The sequence below is a fragment of the Camelus bactrianus genome, chromosome 6 (assembly GCF_048773025.1).
Source record: "Camelus bactrianus isolate YW-2024 breed Bactrian camel chromosome 6, ASM4877302v1, whole genome shotgun sequence".
NCBI lineage: Eukaryota > Metazoa > Chordata > Mammalia > Artiodactyla > Camelidae > Camelus > Camelus bactrianus.
The window spans coordinates 56,930,223-56,948,764 of NC_133544.1; the positions used below are offsets into that span (position 1 = coordinate 56,930,223).

At 37.5% G+C, this 18,542-nt stretch overlaps 1 protein-coding gene and 1 long non-coding RNA gene across 5 annotated transcripts in view; one reads left to right on the forward strand and one right to left on the reverse strand.

Annotated features, from left to right (window-relative positions):
• Positions 1 to 8,870, reverse strand: part of LOC141577920 (uncharacterized) — a 25,828-nt gene extending 16,958 nt beyond the window's left edge. The window contains exon 1 of the long non-coding RNA XR_012507563.1: positions 8,496 to 8,870. This is a non-coding gene — a long non-coding RNA (uncharacterized LOC141577920). The remainder of the gene's footprint in view (positions 1 to 8,495) is intronic.
• A 116-nt stretch (positions 8,871 to 8,986) lies between these two features.
• HEATR5A (HEAT repeat containing 5A) overlaps positions 8,987 to 18,542 on the forward strand; it is an 87,735-nt gene continuing 78,179 nt past the window's right edge. For 3 of the 4 annotated variants that reach the window (XM_074365687.1, XM_074365689.1, XM_074365688.1), the window contains exons 1-2: positions 8,987 to 9,122; positions 12,446 to 12,500. The gene's annotated coding sequence lies outside the window, so the exon portion shown is untranslated. Of the gene's footprint in view, positions 9,226 to 12,445; positions 12,501 to 18,542 lie in introns of all 4 variants that reach the window. The other variant, XM_010963008.3, reaches the window with a different exon arrangement.

Genomic DNA, 18,542 nt, shown 5'->3' on the forward strand with positions numbered 1-18,542 from the left:
TATATTCACAAGGTGATGCAATATTGTTGTATTGTACAATATTGCAGTAGGGTTGTCCATCACCAGTATCTAATTCCAGAACATTTTCCTCATTCTAACAAGAAGTTTTGTACTTGTTGAAGTCACTCTTCATTTCCACTTTACCCCCAGCTCCTGGCAACCACTAATCAACATTTGACCTCTATGGATTTACCTATTCTGGATATTTCATGTAGATGGAATCATGCAGTATTTGGCCTTTTGAGCATGGCTACTTTCATTCAGCATAATGTTCTCAAGAATCATCCACGTTGCAGCATGTATCAGAACGTCATTCCTTTTTATGACTAAATAATATTGCGTTGGATATACCACATTTTTGTTTATTCATTTATCTAATCGGTAGACATTTGCATTGTTTCTTCTTTTATGACTTTTATGAATAATGCTGCTATAAACATTCAACTACAATTTTTTGTGTGGATGTATGTTTTCAATTGTCTTGAATATATACTTAGGAGTGGAATAATTGGATCTTGTCGTGACTATGTTTAATTTTTTGAGAAACTGCCAAACTTTTTCAAAGCAGCTGCACCATTTTACATTCCTTCTAGTAGTGTACGGGGTTCCAATTTTTCCACTTTATCACCAACTCCTGTTACTTTCCTTTTTTTTTAAATTATAGCCATCCTAGTGCCTGTGAAGTGGTATGTTACAATTTTGATTTGCATTTCCCTAATGATCAATGTGGAGGATATTTTCATGTGCTCATTCTCCTTTTGTATACTTTGGAGAAATTACCATTCAAATTATTTGTCCTTTTTTTAGTTGGCGGTATTCATTTTTTAATGTTGATTATAAGAGTTTTTGTATATTCTGGATACTTGACCCTTATCAGTAAATGATTGCAAATATTTTCTCCCATTTTATGAGTTGTCTTCTTATTTTCTTGAATGTCTTTTGAATAACAGAAGTTTTTAATTTTGATGAAGTCCAATTTATTTATTTATTTGGTTGCTTGTGCTTTAGGTGTCATATCTAAGAACCCAGCATATTTATAACTAGCTCCCTTTTCACTTTCAGAAGTGTCCCAGTAGACAATAAACTATGTCGATACTCTACTAATAACAGTCTTAGGACAGGTAATTAGAAGCCTCTGGGCAGATGGAAGAGTGAATATTAACTTATTTTGTCCTTACTTCATCATAGCCAGTGCCATTATTTGGCTTCTCTAAAGGAAATCTGCCAGCAGTTGTATTTGCCATTTTGTACACTTATTCAGCAAATTTATGTTGTGCACCTACTATGTGTCAAGGACCTTTCCAAAGGGGGAAATGGTGAAGAGAAAACTTTAAAAAATGCTTTTTTTTTTTTTTTTGGTAAAAGCAATATAAACAATTACAAATAATGAAAGTTTATAAGCCTGTAATCTCTTTGCTCAAATACCACTATTTCATTTTTACTTATTAGCTTTGTTTATAATCATGCATATTTTAACATATTTAGTTCAGTTATAAAGGGATTTTATGTTTTGCTTTTTAAAAACTTAATATTTTATCATAATTCTTCAGAAAAAGTTTTTAAAAATTTTGTTCTCAGGGAACATAAGGGAGAGGGAGCAGACAAAAGGAGAAAATGTGTAAGTCAATAAAATATTATTAAGATAAGAAAGTATGTCTGTAAATGGATTTGTGCTCTGGTCTGTGAATGCCTGTAGGTTAGCAAATTGAGTTCAAGAGTATGTAATTCTATTCCATATTATTAACATTTTTCTTTTTCTTTCTGATCTATGACTCTGGCTCCACTGATTATCTTAACTATATTATATGGTTAATTTAATTTCTAGCTATTGTTCATACTGGTCAGTTATCTTATATTTTCATCTAGATAAGGTTCCCTATTCTAAGTTTATAGATAAACAAGAAGTTTGACATATAAACTAATTTTTATTAGAATTTACTTTGAGAATAATGTGTCCCAAAGAAGTTAATAATAGATCTATATTCATAAATACAGTAACTGTAAGAATTTCCATAAGTATTTTTTTATAATATTGTATGTAGTTTTTCCTCATGTATGATAATTCAGCAAGAATACTATTTATCACCCAGTTAGAGTTTTGCCCTTTTACTGGGTAAATGCAATTTCTTGAGCTAGACAAATAATCTTAGATGATGAATTTTGCAACAAACTAGTTGAATCTTAATATCATCATATTGTCTTGTGTGATTATTATTCCAAATAGATTTAACTTTTAAGTAGATGATCTTCCATTATAGTTTTTACATTCAAACATCTCCAATTGGTGAATAAGGTTTGGGTGGGATGCCTTATGTGCTACTTATAAAGGATGAAACATTCCTAAATTAAAGCACTAAATTACTCTCTTAAATTACCTGTCTACAGGTACACAGCTTACTTGTATAAAGAGCTTGCAGCCGAAATTGAGGGTTTATATAATAGCTCTGGCTTGACCTATCCCATTCCTTGGGTTTTGGCTCATGTTTAGAACTGAACCGCTAATGTCATTAAATTTTGCTCCTTTTACTCCTTCACCTTGATACACTTCATGATTAATTTGGCTTATGATGGTGTTTCCTGTGGTTCCCATCAGGAACTTTCTGGCAGGGAAAAACTGATAAACTGACCAAGGAATCTTCTAATTTCTCTCAGCCCCACTTTCATTGATTCCCCACAGACACCTCTTTCCCCCTTCCTGGCGTCTGCTCCGGATCCCAGCGTCCAGAGCCTTCTCTGCCTGGCCACTATTAAGTCTGTTGCTGCCTGATCCTCCTCTTTTCCACTGAGACCTTCCTGTTCTGCTGCTCACTTCGTCAGGGTCACAACCTCCCTTTTTTCCAAGGTGAAAACTGTACTGAAGAAATATCCAGAAGAGCTCTCCAGGATTTTCTCTCCCAACCCAGGTTACAGCATCTTAACATTGACATACTAAAGTCTCTTCCTTGTCTTTCTTAAGAAAGCCAGAGGAATGATTCTAACCATGAGATTCTGAAGCCAGATATAAAGGAAAAGCGGGATCACAGCAAACTATAGAATCATTTCAGGTCCTCTTCAGTCCTTGCCAATGACGCCTAGCTGCAGGTCTCCTCCCCTCACGTCCATGTGACTGAGTGTTAGCAATGTCGTACCCAGGAGCTGATGTTTATATGGCCAGTGGTTATACAATTATGAATACAAAGTTGATGTGCCACATGCATATGACTTTGCTTGGACATACGAGTAACAGTTGAAAGAAAATCACATAAATGAAAATAATTGTTCTGTGGAGTGGTAAGGTCACATTTTTGTTTCCTTGAATTTTAAAAAATTGTATCTTCAGGGGGGAGGGTATAGCTCAAGTGGTAGAGGGCATGCTTAGCATGCATGAGGTTCTGGGTTCAATCCCCAGTACCTCCTCTAAGAATAAATAAATAAATGAACCTAATTACCTCTCCCGCCCCCCAAAAAATTGTATCTTCAAGTAGATGTTGATAATAATACTTTAAAATAAGTATATGACTACATATTTATAAAAGAAAGACTTTTAAAGGTATTGTTAGTTTAACATATTTTATACAGTTTTTAATATATGTGGTACTGTGATAATATGGAAGATATCAGACAAGGATTCAGAAGGCCTGGTTTTAAAATCTCCTGAAATCTTGTTCCAAACATGGACAAATCACTTAGCTATTTTGAGCTGTGGTTTCTATCTCTTCCAAATAATAACTAGTCTATTTGACCTCAAGGGATTTTTGTAAGAAGAGCATTAGAATATTTGAATTTGAAAATTGGAGATCTTAAAGACCCTCTAGTATAACATGCTTATGTTCCAGAGGAGGAAGTTGAGGCCCAAAGATATTAAGTGACTTACTTATAAAATATATGATAGCAACTTTGGAACAAAACCATAAAGTTTATGCATATATAAAACACTGTATTTCTTAATCTGATCAGATAATGAGAAGTTGGAAGGGATGTTAGGTGTCCTAGTCAAGCGTGAACATACCTGTAGTTGATTCTTGCATAGAGTATTATTAAATACATAGTTGTGTTCCTACCTTTGCTTAGTATTCCTGCTTAGAAGCATCAGCCCTGAATTTAACAGCTTCTTTCCAGGTTATATGGTCTACTATTTCTTACTGGTCATCATGGATCAAGGTCTATGCTATGTTGTAAGTACTTCTTGGCTGAATATTTATAGTGGTAGTTTGCCTACTGAAGAAAATCCTGCCTGTGGCCCAAAGTTCTTAATGGAAATTTAGTGCTAAAAGCTGTCACAGATTACAGCAAGCTCAGCAGTACATTGAGAAATAATGCTTGATAGACCAAAAAGTAGAAAGCCGTATCACAGAGGGCCAGCATATCTTTTGTTGGAGTGGGGTATCAGTGTCATTTCAGGCTTCAGATCACATTGAAATTGACAGAGTGGAAGCTTTGCCTGACCCCTGAGTTTTGTGACATGAGCTTGCCACATGTACACTCCAGGCTCCTCAATGGTTTCATCAACACTGAGCAATGTGATGTGACTGGAGTGAATCACTAATAACCAACTTCCAGAGCTGCATTTACTGAAGTCTGCTCCCAGGAGTGCAAGTTCTAAAAGATATTAGTATGCATTCCTTTTTTATTTAAGACATTATATTCTATTGTCAAATAAGCTTGGGCAACCATTGCATGGAATGCAAACTACTAATATGCCTAGTGACTCTGTAAGAGATAGCTATAAGATGTTGACAGCAGTGTTTCTCTGTTTAAGAATGACTTTTTAGAGAAAGAAAAGTACCATATGATATCACTTACATGTGGAATCTAAAAAAAAAAAGACACAAATGAACTTATTTACAAAACAAACAGACTCACACATATGGAAAACAAACTTATGGTTACCAGTGGGGAGAGGGAGGGATAAATTGCAAGGTCAGGATTTGCAGGTACAAACTACTATATATAAAATAGATAAACAACAGGGTCCTACTGTATAGCACAGGGAACTATATTCAGTGCCTTATAATAGCCTATAATGAAAAAGGATGTGAAAAAGAATATATATGTATAACTGAATCACTATGCTGTACACCAGAAATTAATGCATTGTAAATCAACTATACTTCAGTTAAAAAATAATAATAATTTAAAGAAAAAAAGAATGTCTTTTCAAAGGAACAACTATTAACATCCTGAGGAGTACAATCTAGAGCAGGACACTAGAGTTCCATGCATACATGAGAGTCCCATGGTTTGAGTAATGTTGTTCTATCATTTAATTTTATAATCTCAGGGTTAAAAGCAATCTTAAAGGGAAATCTATCTATCATTTTCAGTTTCCCAAATGTATGATGGTTGGAATCTAGAATCATTGACTCAGATAGGTTTGAACAATAAATCAAAGTAGGATATCACATAGCCGGTCAAATGGGTAACTACTCATTTACTTCACCATTTTTACATACATCATTAAATACCAACAGTTCTACTTCTAAGAATGCTTCATTTATTGGTGGGGAAATTATTCCTTTATAGAAAGCCAGGAAGATGTAGTATGATGCATTATAGTGATAAGTATAAAGAGAAAGTATACAAAATTTTCCACTCTTTCATCAAATATTTGATGAGTGCCTTCTGTGTGCCCAACAGTGACACCAAGTGGGTTGACAAGTTGGACTAAGCTGGGAGTAGAGAGATAAGGTAGGTGCCTAATAATACTGGCTATCATTTGACAATGGGCAACATGCTGCTATATTTCTATAGTATTTTGAATCTTTAGCACACCTCAGAAAGGGAGATGTTCTCATTTTAAAGTGAGGAAACTGAAATATGAAGCAGTTTTCCCTAGGTCACACCTACCAAGCGGTGGAATTAGGATTTGAACACAAGTAATCAGATTCCAAAGCTGTCTTGTTTCCAATACTACAGCTTTTTCTTCATTGTGACTTAAAAATCCCAATATGAGATTGAACAAAGTATAATAGTATTTGAAAGGTGAAACACATTTCCATTTGATTAAAACTAAATTGAGTCTTTCTCAGAACTCTGTCCTTGTTTTCTCTCTACTTTTTTCTCTCTCATTGTATTAGCTTTCTGCTCCACGTGGAAAAGTTCCAATTCTAGATCTCTCACTCTGACCCCTCTTCTAAGCTGTAGTCCCCTATTTCTCCTTGGATGCTCTACTGTCACCTAAAATGTGACATGTTTACAATTAAACTTACTTCCTCCTCCTAATTTTAATCTCTTAGTCATGCAGGCTTAAAGTTTGGAGCCATCTTTGCATCCTTTGTAAAATTAGTGGTTGGACTCAGTGATACATAATGTCCCTTCCAGCTCTAAAATTCTAGTGTTGTTATTCTTGACATACTCAGTCAAAATGAATCACTTTCTCTGACTTGGGCCAAGGATAAATAATTTTGTGCTCAAATTATTTTCCAGAGTTATTTCAATATCTTACAGAGTATATCCTACTCATGCATTCTTATGCATCCTTCAAAGCCAATTTAAATCCCATCTCTTTCTTTAAACTCTTCGTGAGCATCTCTGCTGGACTTCACAGCAATCGCTCTCTCCTTCAGGATCTAGAATGCCTTTGTACCTTCCTTAGCGTACTTTATAGTACTCTGCACACACAAATCAAGGTGGGTAAGAAGGATGCCTAAGGGATGCTTGGCAAGGGATAGAACCTGAACAGAGTGGGAAGGGCTTATGGGCTGGGCATGGGCACAGGGTTTGGGAGCAGGGGTCAGAAAAGAGAAAGAGGGGCTTGCAGTGGCTAATATTGCAGAACCTTAGTGGGGTAAGGACAGCATCCTCCAACGGAAGGATGCGTGATTGATTAAATACAGGAGAGGGAAAGATATCCCATGCTCTTGGATTGGAAGAATTAATATTGTAAAATGGGCCATACTATCCAAAGCAATCTATAGATTTAATGCGATTCCTATCAAATTACCCAGGACATTTTTCACAGAACTAGAACAAATAATCCTAAAAGCTGTATGGAATCACACAAGACCCAGAATTGCCAAAGCAATACTTAATAAGAAGAACGAAGCTGGAGGAATATCTATCTATTTATCTATCTATCTGTCTAAGAGAGGTATTCAAACAAGTAAATATCTCAAAGATAATAGGATCCAGGGTTCTCTCCATAGGAGAAAGTAGTTATAAATGTGGAAAGGAGGAAACTAAAATAAACTGTGATGCTGGATTGGATGTATTACTGTGAATATATGGTTTTTCAATATATATTGTTAAAGAAATATAGCTGTAAATGTGTGTGTATGTGAGTATTCATTTACAGATGTATATGTATATGAATGTGCAAATATTCCCTAGGTGCAAACACTGAGACAGTCTGAGCAGCGATACCCCAATAGCAGTGAGCATGCCTAGTGCTTCCAAATAACATTCTCCACTGAAAGGAACCAGGGTTCCTGGAAAAAAATGGCTGCATCCAGGGCTGGGGAATGATGAGCCTTATCTTACTGTGCCAGAAAGTAACGGAATGCTCAAAGAATGATGAAGTATGTCAGAAGGGTACAGAATAGTAAAATGTTACTGAAAAATCTGAACAGTGGATACATGTTACATAAAACTCTTACAAATTTTCTGTATTTTAAAAAATGTTTTACAACAATACATTGTGAAAGAGTTAAAAACACACACACAAAGACATAAAAGCCAGCATGAATGGGTGAATCCTACTGATCAAACTTGGGACAATTTGAACACCAAAATAAATAGTGATAGAAACAGATTATAGCTTACTTAACAGAATAGGAAACTCTGAATTCCTACTGATATAAATAAATTGAAATCTTAATGAGAAACAGAAAACTTACATAGTTTCAGAGAATCTCCCCACAAAATACTTAATTACAAAGGGGGAAAAAGCAGCTTTACTGAAGAAGCCCGGCAGACACTACCTTATTGAAATAAACATCATAATGAGAGAAATTAAAATCATGGGCCACCTGAGAGGATGCAACGAGAAGAATAGAGCATCACTTCTATGAGAGGCTTCTCAAAGACACCCACCGTGAATCTAATCATAAGTAAACATCAGACAGATGCAAAGAGAAGGCCATTCTATAAAATACTCGGCCAGGAATCTTCAAAAGTGTCAAGGATATGACAGTCAAGGAAAGACTGAGAAGTGTTTCAGATTGAAGGTGACCAAAGATACATGACAGATAAATTCAGTGCTCGATTCTGAACTGAATCCTTCCATCATAAACAGCATTACTGGGACAACTGGCAAAACTTAATATATCATATAAATATTTTGATTTTGATGTTATATTGTGATTAAGTAGAGGATGCTAATTAGTAGGATATATACACTAAAGTATTTATGGGCAATGTGGCATTGTGTCAGCAACTTAGATATCAAACGGTTCCGGGTGGGTGGGAGGGAATGTTTTTTATACAGTATTTGCAACATTTTTCGTAAGCTCGAGCTTGTTTCAAAATAAAAACTGTAAAATTGCATTCAAAATGCTGAATATACTGGAAAAACTCACTTGACTTGGAGCCAAGAGGCTGTTGATCCCAATTCCACCAGAGACTGGGTGTGTGACCTTAAGCAAGTCGCTTTACGTCAGGCCCGAGTGTGGGGCTGTAAAACCAGAAGGTGGGACTACGAGACTCTCCAGGGTCCCTTCCACGTCTCACATTCCACTGTCTACAGACAGGGCTCTCCCGCCTGAATTTCTCCAGGCTCCAGTCGTGTCTCAGACTTCTTATGCCCCAAGGCTGCCCCCAAGGATTCCGGCTGGCGCGCAAAACAGACAAAAAATGGGTGTGGCCAAACTCCTCGGACTGCAAAGCCACTGCTTTGGCCTCAACTCAGGCCGCAGTCTCCGCCATCGCCCTTTCGGCGAGGGAGCAGTACGCCTGCCAGAGTGGGCGTTCGATCGCTCGGCGGGCGGCTGGCTGAGCCTGGGGTCGACGGCGCGGGGCAGGGCGCGCTCCCAATCGCTGGCTCCCGCCTCCCTCCGAGCTTTCCTGCCCCGCCCCGCACGCGCCCCTCCCGCCCCGCCGCCTCGCAGTCGCCGCCGCCGGCGAGTCCCAGCGCTAACCTGCTGCGCTGTGGATCCCGTAAACGTGGCGGGGCTGGGACGGGCTCTGAGTCGTGGGGGGCCCCGGAGGTGAGCAGTCGGGGATCCCCGGAGTGGAGGCGGCTCCGGGCGCGAGGGGGTGGTGTCTGGGCTGCCTGCCGGCTGGGAGGGATCACGCACCGGGGCCTGCACTGTGAGTTAAGCCGCTTGGGGGTCCCTGGGGTGGTCGCGGCAGCGAAGTGGTGGAGGAAGCTGGGACTCCCGGGAGCAAGCACCGGTCGAACGACTAGGTGTGTCCTGGCCGAAGGGGCCGGAGCGCGCCGAGGTGGGGGCTGAACCTAGGCGCGGGGACGGCCGAATGGCCAGCACAGTCCGTTCGTCCTTCCTCCTGGGCTCCGGGGAAGTCTGGTTTCTCCCGGGCACAACAGGTAGGCGTGGACTGTGGCCGCCGGCGGGAGCCCCCGGGCGTGCGGGGAAGGTCGGCTGGTCGGAGCCCGCCTGGCCGGCGCGCGGCTCCCCGGACCCGCCCTGGCGGCGCCGGCTGCGCCGGGGGTTGGAACGGGGCCCCAGCCCGGGCTTCGGAGGGCGAGGTTCTCCCAACGCCCGCGCGCAGCCCTGGAGGCGGGTTTCCAGGAGCAGTGGAGAGTGGCTATTGCCTTCTCGCAAAGAAAGAACGCCTTTGCTGGGGTAGCATTTGCTTAGTATGGGGAAACATTTCTTACCCTACTCTCGGCCAGCACAACGTCATTTCAAGGGGTTATAAAGTCTTTGGAAACTTTATAAAGCGCTTTATGGCACTTACTTATCACAGTAATGTATATTCCTGGCAAGTTAAGATCATTTTCCTAACTGTCAAGTCAGGTAGTACTTGTCAAATGATCTGAGCTCCTTTATGAAGGGTCATAATTATACATTGTTTTTATGTGCAGGCGTTTATTCAACAAATATTCAGCACCTTTTATGTGCAGGCTCAGTGCCCTTAAGGAATTTACAACCTAGAGAAGGCGTTAAAAGGAGGGGGAAAAGGGGCCCGCCCGTAAGGACGGTTCAGAACTTTCAGAGAAAATACTCTGGCGAGATACTTTAAAGTTTAAGGAAAGCAGGGCATTAGATGGATAAGGAGAGAATTGTCCTATTTTTTTTTCCCCAAACATTTAGAAAGTATGTCTTTGAGAAAGTGATTTTACATAAGCATTGAAGCCGACATTCGCCTTACATTTTAATACCATAGTTTTTTTTTCTTTAATAAAATGGGTAAGCAGGAAAGGATTATAACGTAAGAATGATGACACTTGAGAAAAGTACAGTAATTTTATATAGATAGCTATAATGTAGGAAGACAGGAGACCTGAATTTTAGCTGAAGCTCCACTACTGTTTATGGATCTTAGGTAACTTTTCCTTGTTCTTGGTTTTTCATTGTATCTGACTTTAGTGACAAAATGCATAATCCAGAGTAGCTTAAAAATTTAAAAAATTACGCAAATAATACATAATCTAAGGAAAAAAATTAAGAACTTCTGTCTTTAAGTAATGCGTGTATCCTCCTTTCTATTCAGTTTTATTTCAGAAAGGGGATGGAGACAGTTTATAACTTTTATGAACTTTTCTTAATTATCTTTTGAATAAAATAAAAGGTTAAACATTGAATTTGTTTAGGTCCCTTCATATTCTAAAATTCTTTTATTCTAAATCTTGATTAATGACATCTGCATTTAAAAACAAAAACTTTATTGAGTCTTTTGTGTTTCATTAATTATCCATAGTATAGTAGATAGGTTTGAACAGTCCTTTAGTGGAACCTTAGTCCTCTTATGTAAAAGCACTTCTGCATTTTAAGGAGACTGCAGAAACTTAGTAAGCTTCATTTTAAGAAATAAATTAACTGAGGCCTAAGGAATTAGTAAAGACTTATTTGAATCATTTAATTGAATCCTTAGTCTAGTTGTAGTGGTAAATTCTTTGGATTACACTAGGGGTCAGCAATTGACAGTTTGTGGGCCAAATCCAGCCTGCTGCCAGTTTTTATTGATAAAGTTTTGCTGGAACATGCAACCACACTGGTTTACCTATTTCTGGCTGTTTATTTATTGTTTATGAGTAGTTGTGTTGCAGACTGTGGCCCACACAGCTTAAAGTATTTACTCTCTGGTCCTTTACAGAAAAAAATTGCTGACTGTGGACTGGAATTCTAAACTCTTAATCTCTAAATCTTTTGTAGGGAGAAATAGGTCAAGTTCAGTTTTAATTCATAATCTTATTTTTCATTATGTCAGGTGAACTATGGGATCTCATAAATGCTTCTGGATCCTAGATGAGTAGTGATGGAAAAAAATCATGGCTTTTCTGTTATATTTGCCTAGTATAAAGTTTTTAATTTCAGCATTTCTAGCCTTTTGGAAGGCTAGAGAAAGGAAAGGATTTTTATATGTTTAGATCTAATGTGGAAATTTTTTTTTTCATTTAGTAAACTCTTTTTTATGGTATCATTGGTGATGGTTACCACAAGTAACAGTACCTTTTACTCAAACATTTTTTAACATGAGTCTAGTCACATAGCAGTTGATTGAAAGATGAGAAAGAAAATTAAGAGAAGTGTAACTGTGAGCATGAAGTCAAACATGCATCTACAGTAAGACCCAAATGGAAAATTAGAACTGTAAACAGATACCCAGCAGATTGAAATGGTAGCATGTCTCCTGAATCAGGTTTGGGCCTTTAAAAAAAAAAAAACAAAAAAAAATAGCAACTTAAAAAATAATTATTTCTATAAAAGAAGCATAATGTAGCTATACTAAAACATTGTGTTAATGTTACCTGCCTAAGAAATTATGTCTAATTATGTGATAAGGAAAACTTGTATAAGGTGATGTTTCAATATTTAAAGCAGAGCATATACTTTTGCTAATTTTAAAACGACAGTATGGTTCTCACTATACTAAATAAAACATTTTATGTATGTACTCTGTCAGTAACTTAATTGTGCTTATTGCTCAGATAATGCTTCTCTATGGATACACAAAAGCATCTGTCTATATCTTCTGTTGTGCTTGTAGATTTTTGTATGTTGAATATATGCATGTTTTTCTGGATACATGCAAAATATTACCTCACTTATTCAATACATTTTTATGTAAAGAAAATCATAAGAAAATTGAAATTACTCATTGAAATGCACATTTTTTTAAAGCATAGTTTGGGAGGAAATCTGAAAAGCAAAAAAACCCCCAAAACAACCCCCTCCCCACAAAACCCCCCAGGTAATCCCTTAATCTTAATTCCAGAGTCCTAAAGGCTCTGAAAAGTTTTTTTCTTAACTCATTTGGTAGCAAAACATGACATCAGCTGATATGAAGCTATTTACAGTCATTATATATCCCACCTTAATGTGAATATGTTTATCTTTTGCTGCAGAAATATCAATGAGTTTGACTAAGGAGTGCTGCCTCGGATCAACTGGAGGTTAAAGGTAACAGATGGCATGTGCACTGTATTGGTTTTACCATGACAGTGGGAGTCAGAAAGCAGAGGAATAGTGGAGTTGTTCCAGAGAGCTACACTAGAAAAGTTAAGAGCCTAGCTAGGCATCTGGCAGGTAGTGAGAAGCAGTGTGTGCTAAGACAACCCCTCAGGTAGGGCTCTAGGAAAGTCAGAGATGTGGCTAAATTCTAGACTAGGCATATCTAGATTAGATAGGTTGTAAATTAGAAGTGAGAACCACAAGAAAAGCTGAGATGTCAGACCACAGAATTAAGGATGAATTTGTGAATGCTAACCAAGGTTAGTATGAACAGTTAGAAGGGGGGAAAAGGCTATAACTAAGAAGTCCTAGGTGGCAGACTGCATTAGCAGCAAATACAGTGATACAGATATTTTGGAAAGTGGAGCAATGATTTCTGGCCTCTGCTGAGCTGGGGGAATAGTGGCATTTGTGCACTTTTTGATCTTGTACTAAGTATCCCCATAATGTCCTGCTTTTTAAAATATCTATATTAAATAGTATTTTGGTCACATCCATCACTGTTAGTTGCCTGCTCTGACTTCTTCCTACTCTCACTGAGTTTTCTCCTTCGTTTTTAGTATGGTACTTGACTCTGCCCTAATTAGAATCCAGATAACTGGATTATTATGTTTAAACTAAACTAAGAGTGAACAGGCCTTAAGGGAGAAGAAACTTATCTGAATAAAGTTCATGATCTTTGAAACAATTAGCCGCTGTATATATATATATATTTTTTACTTCTTGTTGCTGGATTCTCAACTAGGTGCCAAGTAGTAAGATTGCTTATTGACTTAAAGATCAGTGTGGTGGGAGATACTAGAGTAAAATTTCTTTTAAAATTTGCTTTCTAGCACCTCAAAATGTCCAGAATGAAATCTTTCTTCTCAGGGGGAGATGTAAAAGTTGATTTGTAGAATGATGAGTGATAAAAATTGCCAAGAATAGCCAAGGACAAAACTAACACTGTTATTATTTATTGATTTACTGTCTAGATGGAAAGGACTCTCCGGAAATTGATGTCTCTAGACCTCACACTTTAACAAAAAGCCTCAAAGTGCTGGAAACCTAAGAAAAGAGTGAAGTGATAAGAAAAAACAACAAAGTTAGAAGGATTAGGTGCTTCAGCGGGGATGGCAGTAACTGTCAGTAATGGCAGCAGTTAGAGGCTATATGGAGAGACTGTATGAAGTAGCTGAAGGAGCAGGGACTTTGAAACAAGACAAATGTAGGCATTTTCTTCTTTCTTCCAGTTAAATAGCATCTTTGTCCTGGACAAATTTCTTAACTCATTATCCTCATCTGTAAAGTAAGGATGGTAATATCTGAGTTTCAGTGTTTTGAAAATTAAATGAGATAGTGAATTAAAAGTTTCTGGTAGCTAAATCTTCAAAAAGCTTTAGTTCCTTTTCCTGTCATTGCCTTATCAGAGTTGGTTCCTGATGCTCAGTCCACCAACACCCCTAATACGTCCTTTTACCCTTCAGGGGTTTTCTATTTTGTAATCCAGAAGGAGAATTGCCAGGGCTAGACTTCAGATGGGGCCCCCATTGGCAGTCTGCTTCACTGAATCCAGCTTCTGCCATTCTGCTCATCCCTAATGGTAACCTGTAGTACTTTGGTAAAACAAGAGAGGAAGGCAAAGGAAATTGCATCCTCACTTCTGGCCCTTTCTTACCCCAATTTATAACTATGTAACTCCTGTTTCTTACTCCATTACAACTTCTCTGTCAAATAGGATGTGCTCCCCAACAGTTTTTGGAGTCGTGTATAACTGCCATTCCTACTGGCTTGTATTATACACTGGTGAGAAGCAACTTTCTCTCCATTTCCACCAAATTTGCAAGATACATTCTTGGAATCTTGCTACACTTAATGTATTTTCATTACAAAGTAAAACAAGGATTTAGTACTGTGCCTGGGGCATGTGACAAGTTATATTTTTGTGATATTACTTAAGAAACATGGACCAAGTTGATTTTATGGGAATTGTATTCAGAATTCCAAAAATCAGATTTTAAAATTTATAATGCAACAAGTCATTTTTAGCCTAGAAAGGGTTTGATATGAAACTTATGAGAAACATTGTTGTAGGTCTGCAGTCTTGACATGCTTAGCTTCTTTTAATTTTAAGTTTGCCTACCTCATCTTTGTTGTTCCTTTTGCTATTTTCCCAATGCTCCCTTTTTGTTTGTTTTGACCCTTATCCTTGGAGAACTTGGGAGATGAAGCCAATTTGTGATTTACTGAAAGGCGTAGGGGGAAATAGGTAGAGAAAGAACCCAAACATAAAGTAATGCTCCCCCTTCCTCCTGCTACCATGTCCTGTTCTCTACTTTATTCCCCTCACATCCTAATGTCGAAAATGCTCTTTTTCCTTTTTTGCCCCAGTGGAAGGGCTACCTAGCATTGAGGAAAATGAATGAGCTTTGTTGCCAAAGAGACCTGGGTTTATTCTTAGCTCTACTGTTTACTGGCATCTAAGTTTTTTCCTCCCATAAAATGGGAACCAGTAATCCCTACCTTGCTTTCTTTCTTGTGGTGACTAGAGATGATATAAATTAAGCACCTAAAAAGTTCCTGGCTCAGGAAATAATAGCCAATATTGTCAGTTTGTGATTTGGGGGTCTGTTGGGAAAGAGAAAGTCATTGCCATTAAACTGCAGCAGGCTATACATGTGTCCTCCCCATTTGTGATGTTACCAAGATGATGCTGACAAATGGTATTGTGAATTGTAAAAGTTAGGAATCTAACAGAAATTTAGTTTATTTCTTGGTTGTTAAGGGTTTCATTTTAAAAGTTTTGAAATCACTAAAAATTTGGAGACTAGTGTAAATAACTCCATCCTTAATGCTACTGCCCTAAGAATCATTGTTAACATTTTTGAACCATGATTTGGAAAAGTACTAGGAGAATCTTACAATCTAAATGATTGTTAGAGAAGCCAAACATTTTAAGAAACATGAATATAATAATGGGAAAAGTGCCATACCAAGAAAAGAGAGTATAACAGAGGAATTAATCATGAAGCTTCCTGAAGAAAGGATTTTTTTTTTAGGTAAATTCTAAAGAAAGGAGTACATTGTAAGAAGCAGCAAGATGTTTTAGATTCAAAAATGGAATACAGGCAAGATTTAAAAATCATGGAGATAAAACTGTTAACTCTAAAATTATAAATGACTTACTTCAATATCCATTTTACCCTGAAGCCAGTTAAGTACAGTGTGTCAGCAATTCAACTTTAGGACCATGTCTAGGGGTATATAAAGTACAGTAACAAAAAGATCTCATTGTTTTCTCTACCAGGGGTAGCCTTCATATAAGCAATATCTTAATTATTACCTAATGCTCCATGTAACTTGTGAGCTCCTGTTTTGTAAACTTTAATTTCACAAAGCCTGAATCACAGGTCAAAGGGAATCTTAGGTCAGGATGGAATGATCCATCTTCTTTCTAGATTAAATCTTCTGAGAGTTCAAAATGAGTTGCCCAGAACGTGAGGATTTTGCTTGAGGATTATTCTGAAAGGCGGAGAGACCCTGCTCATTCTAAAGGAAATACTGCTTCTCCCTTGACTACCTAGGAGAATTTAAATTGAAGATTTTTCCCAGATGAGAGTTACTACTAGAGATAAATTATATTTATGTGGCCCCATGTATATGTCGGAGCAAGCATCTAATTATCAAATGTCTCTTCTTACCATCCTGTGAGTGGCCCTTTCTGCCCTTGGAAGCCCCGGGCTCCTATCCCACTCCCTGGCTTAAGATGGCAGATATACCTCATTTTATTTTACCTTTCTGTCTCTGAACCTTCCATATACCTGCAGCTTTGACCCTCTTGTGTGTGGGGTTCCTGTGCTTACAAAATTAAATTTTTTCTCCTGTTAGTCTGTCTTATGTCAGTTTGATTCTTAGACTGGCCAGAAAAACCTAGAAGGGTAGAGAAAGTTTCCTTCCTCCTCAGCAAGCTAATTACTGTTTGGGGTTTTTTGTTTTGTATTTTTTTTTTTTTTGAAAGGTGTGGATTTTAAGATTTATATATGTATCCTGAAGTGTGGGAGATTCTTGAGAGGCGTTTTTGTTTGTATATTTTTGTTTGCTTTATGTTTTTTGAACAAAACTAAGAAACTAAAGACTGGTGGCTGAGTTGAAGCTGTTGTGATGTCCTTTAGAGGATTGAGAATCAAAGAAAAGTAATTTAAGTATGAGAGAGATGCCAAAACTTTTGGTGCTTTATACATTCTGGAATTAGTTCCATTTACTTCTTAATAGCTTGTTTATTTTGTAAATTGGTCTTTTCATGCTCTGGAAGGAAAAAACTAATAAAGCTGTCTATTTTGTGTTTGATTGTTCTGTTTGATTATTTGTAATTTTTCCCTCTTTTCTCTCTTCAAAATGGTATAATAAATCACTTTGAGAAACTAAAATGGCCAAAAAGACGAGGAAGACTTCCCCCTGTAAACTTCAACATATGTTCCCATCTCTACCAAAGTAGATCTATAAACCCTATATAGATACGGTGATCATTTCAAAATGTTTGCAGATACCAAATCATTATGTACTACACTTGAAACTAACATAATATTGTATGTCAGCTATATTTCAATAAAGGTAAGTGAATGAATGAATGAATGAAATCCCTGGCTTCAAGGTGTCTGACAGGCCTGACTGGATGAAAGGGTGGCAGCACAGTAGTTTCTAGTTGTTAAAACACATTTATCTGTAGTCAGATTGCTTAAGTGTAACGACCAGTTTCTGTGTGACTGTAGGAAAACTACTCAGATTCTCTGTGTCTCAGTTTCCTCATCTTAAAATAGGGCTAATTATTCACGAAAATGTAAAGCAGTTAGAGTAGTGCTTAGACTATAGTAAGTGGTCAGTAAATAAAAATTAGCTTCTGTCAAAAATAATGGCGAGTGTTACAGTTGATACAGTGGTTTGATGGAATCTTTTTTCAAGTACCTTGAAAAATATATCACTATATATGTCTACTTTTAATAAACAAATCGCTTTGTAGCCTCAACAAAAATGAAAATGGAAAATAAGAGAAAAGTTAGAAAAATAAGTATTCTTCAGGTATATACAGTCATAGAATTGTGGTTATATTAAAACATACAGTAGACTGGCTGCATTTGTTTTCATCTTCCTAAAGTGAAACTTCAGGTTAGAGCAGGAACATTGTTATTTGCAAAATGCATTTGCTTATCTCATTGATAGTACGTGTGTGGAGATCACAGGTGCATTTCAGATTTAGGGGTTTAATGTGGGCTTGCCAATGCGAATTGTCTGCTTCTTTTAGGAGTAATTTGTATGAGGGATGTATTGGGGGCATTGGAGATAACTTTATGACCTGCTTATGATCTCAAGATTTTCACTGAATTATTTATTATTGCATTGTGTTAGCTATTTTGCTTCTTGATAGATCATTTTACACCACAATATTGCTGCTGCCCAAGGAAAAAATGTCTCTTCAGCAGTCCTGATGGCCTCTGAAAAGAGTAATTTGATTCTTAAGATAGGATTTTGACTTGCCCTAGCGGTTGTAAGAAATTTTCTCTATAATGCTGAGGTTATTTTTTTTTCCCTCACGCAGTCATAGATATTGAGTGCAAACTTGCTTTTCACCTTCTGTGTACTTAATAGGTGTCTTTTGGAAATGATTTTGTAGCATTTATTAACTTCATCCTTAACTGTGTGTGTTTTGGTCAGTTTACTTCAATAATTTAAGAAAGGAAAGGGGGATTTTTTAAACAAGAAGCTAAAACTTCATGTTATCTCTGTAAAAAGTGAAGTTGTTAGCACCATTGATTTTATTGTTCTTGTCCCTTAAAATTGACGTTTCTGAAAATAATCTAATATGTACTTTTTTTTTCTTTTGAGGACAATTACTGCCAGTTCTTGGGTGGTGTGGGGCAGGCAGGCAGGATTACTTGGGAAAGGACAACCCAGATGGCTAAAAAAAAGCATAGGCTTGAGAAGACAGTGATGATGAAAACTGTCTTGATGTCTGGG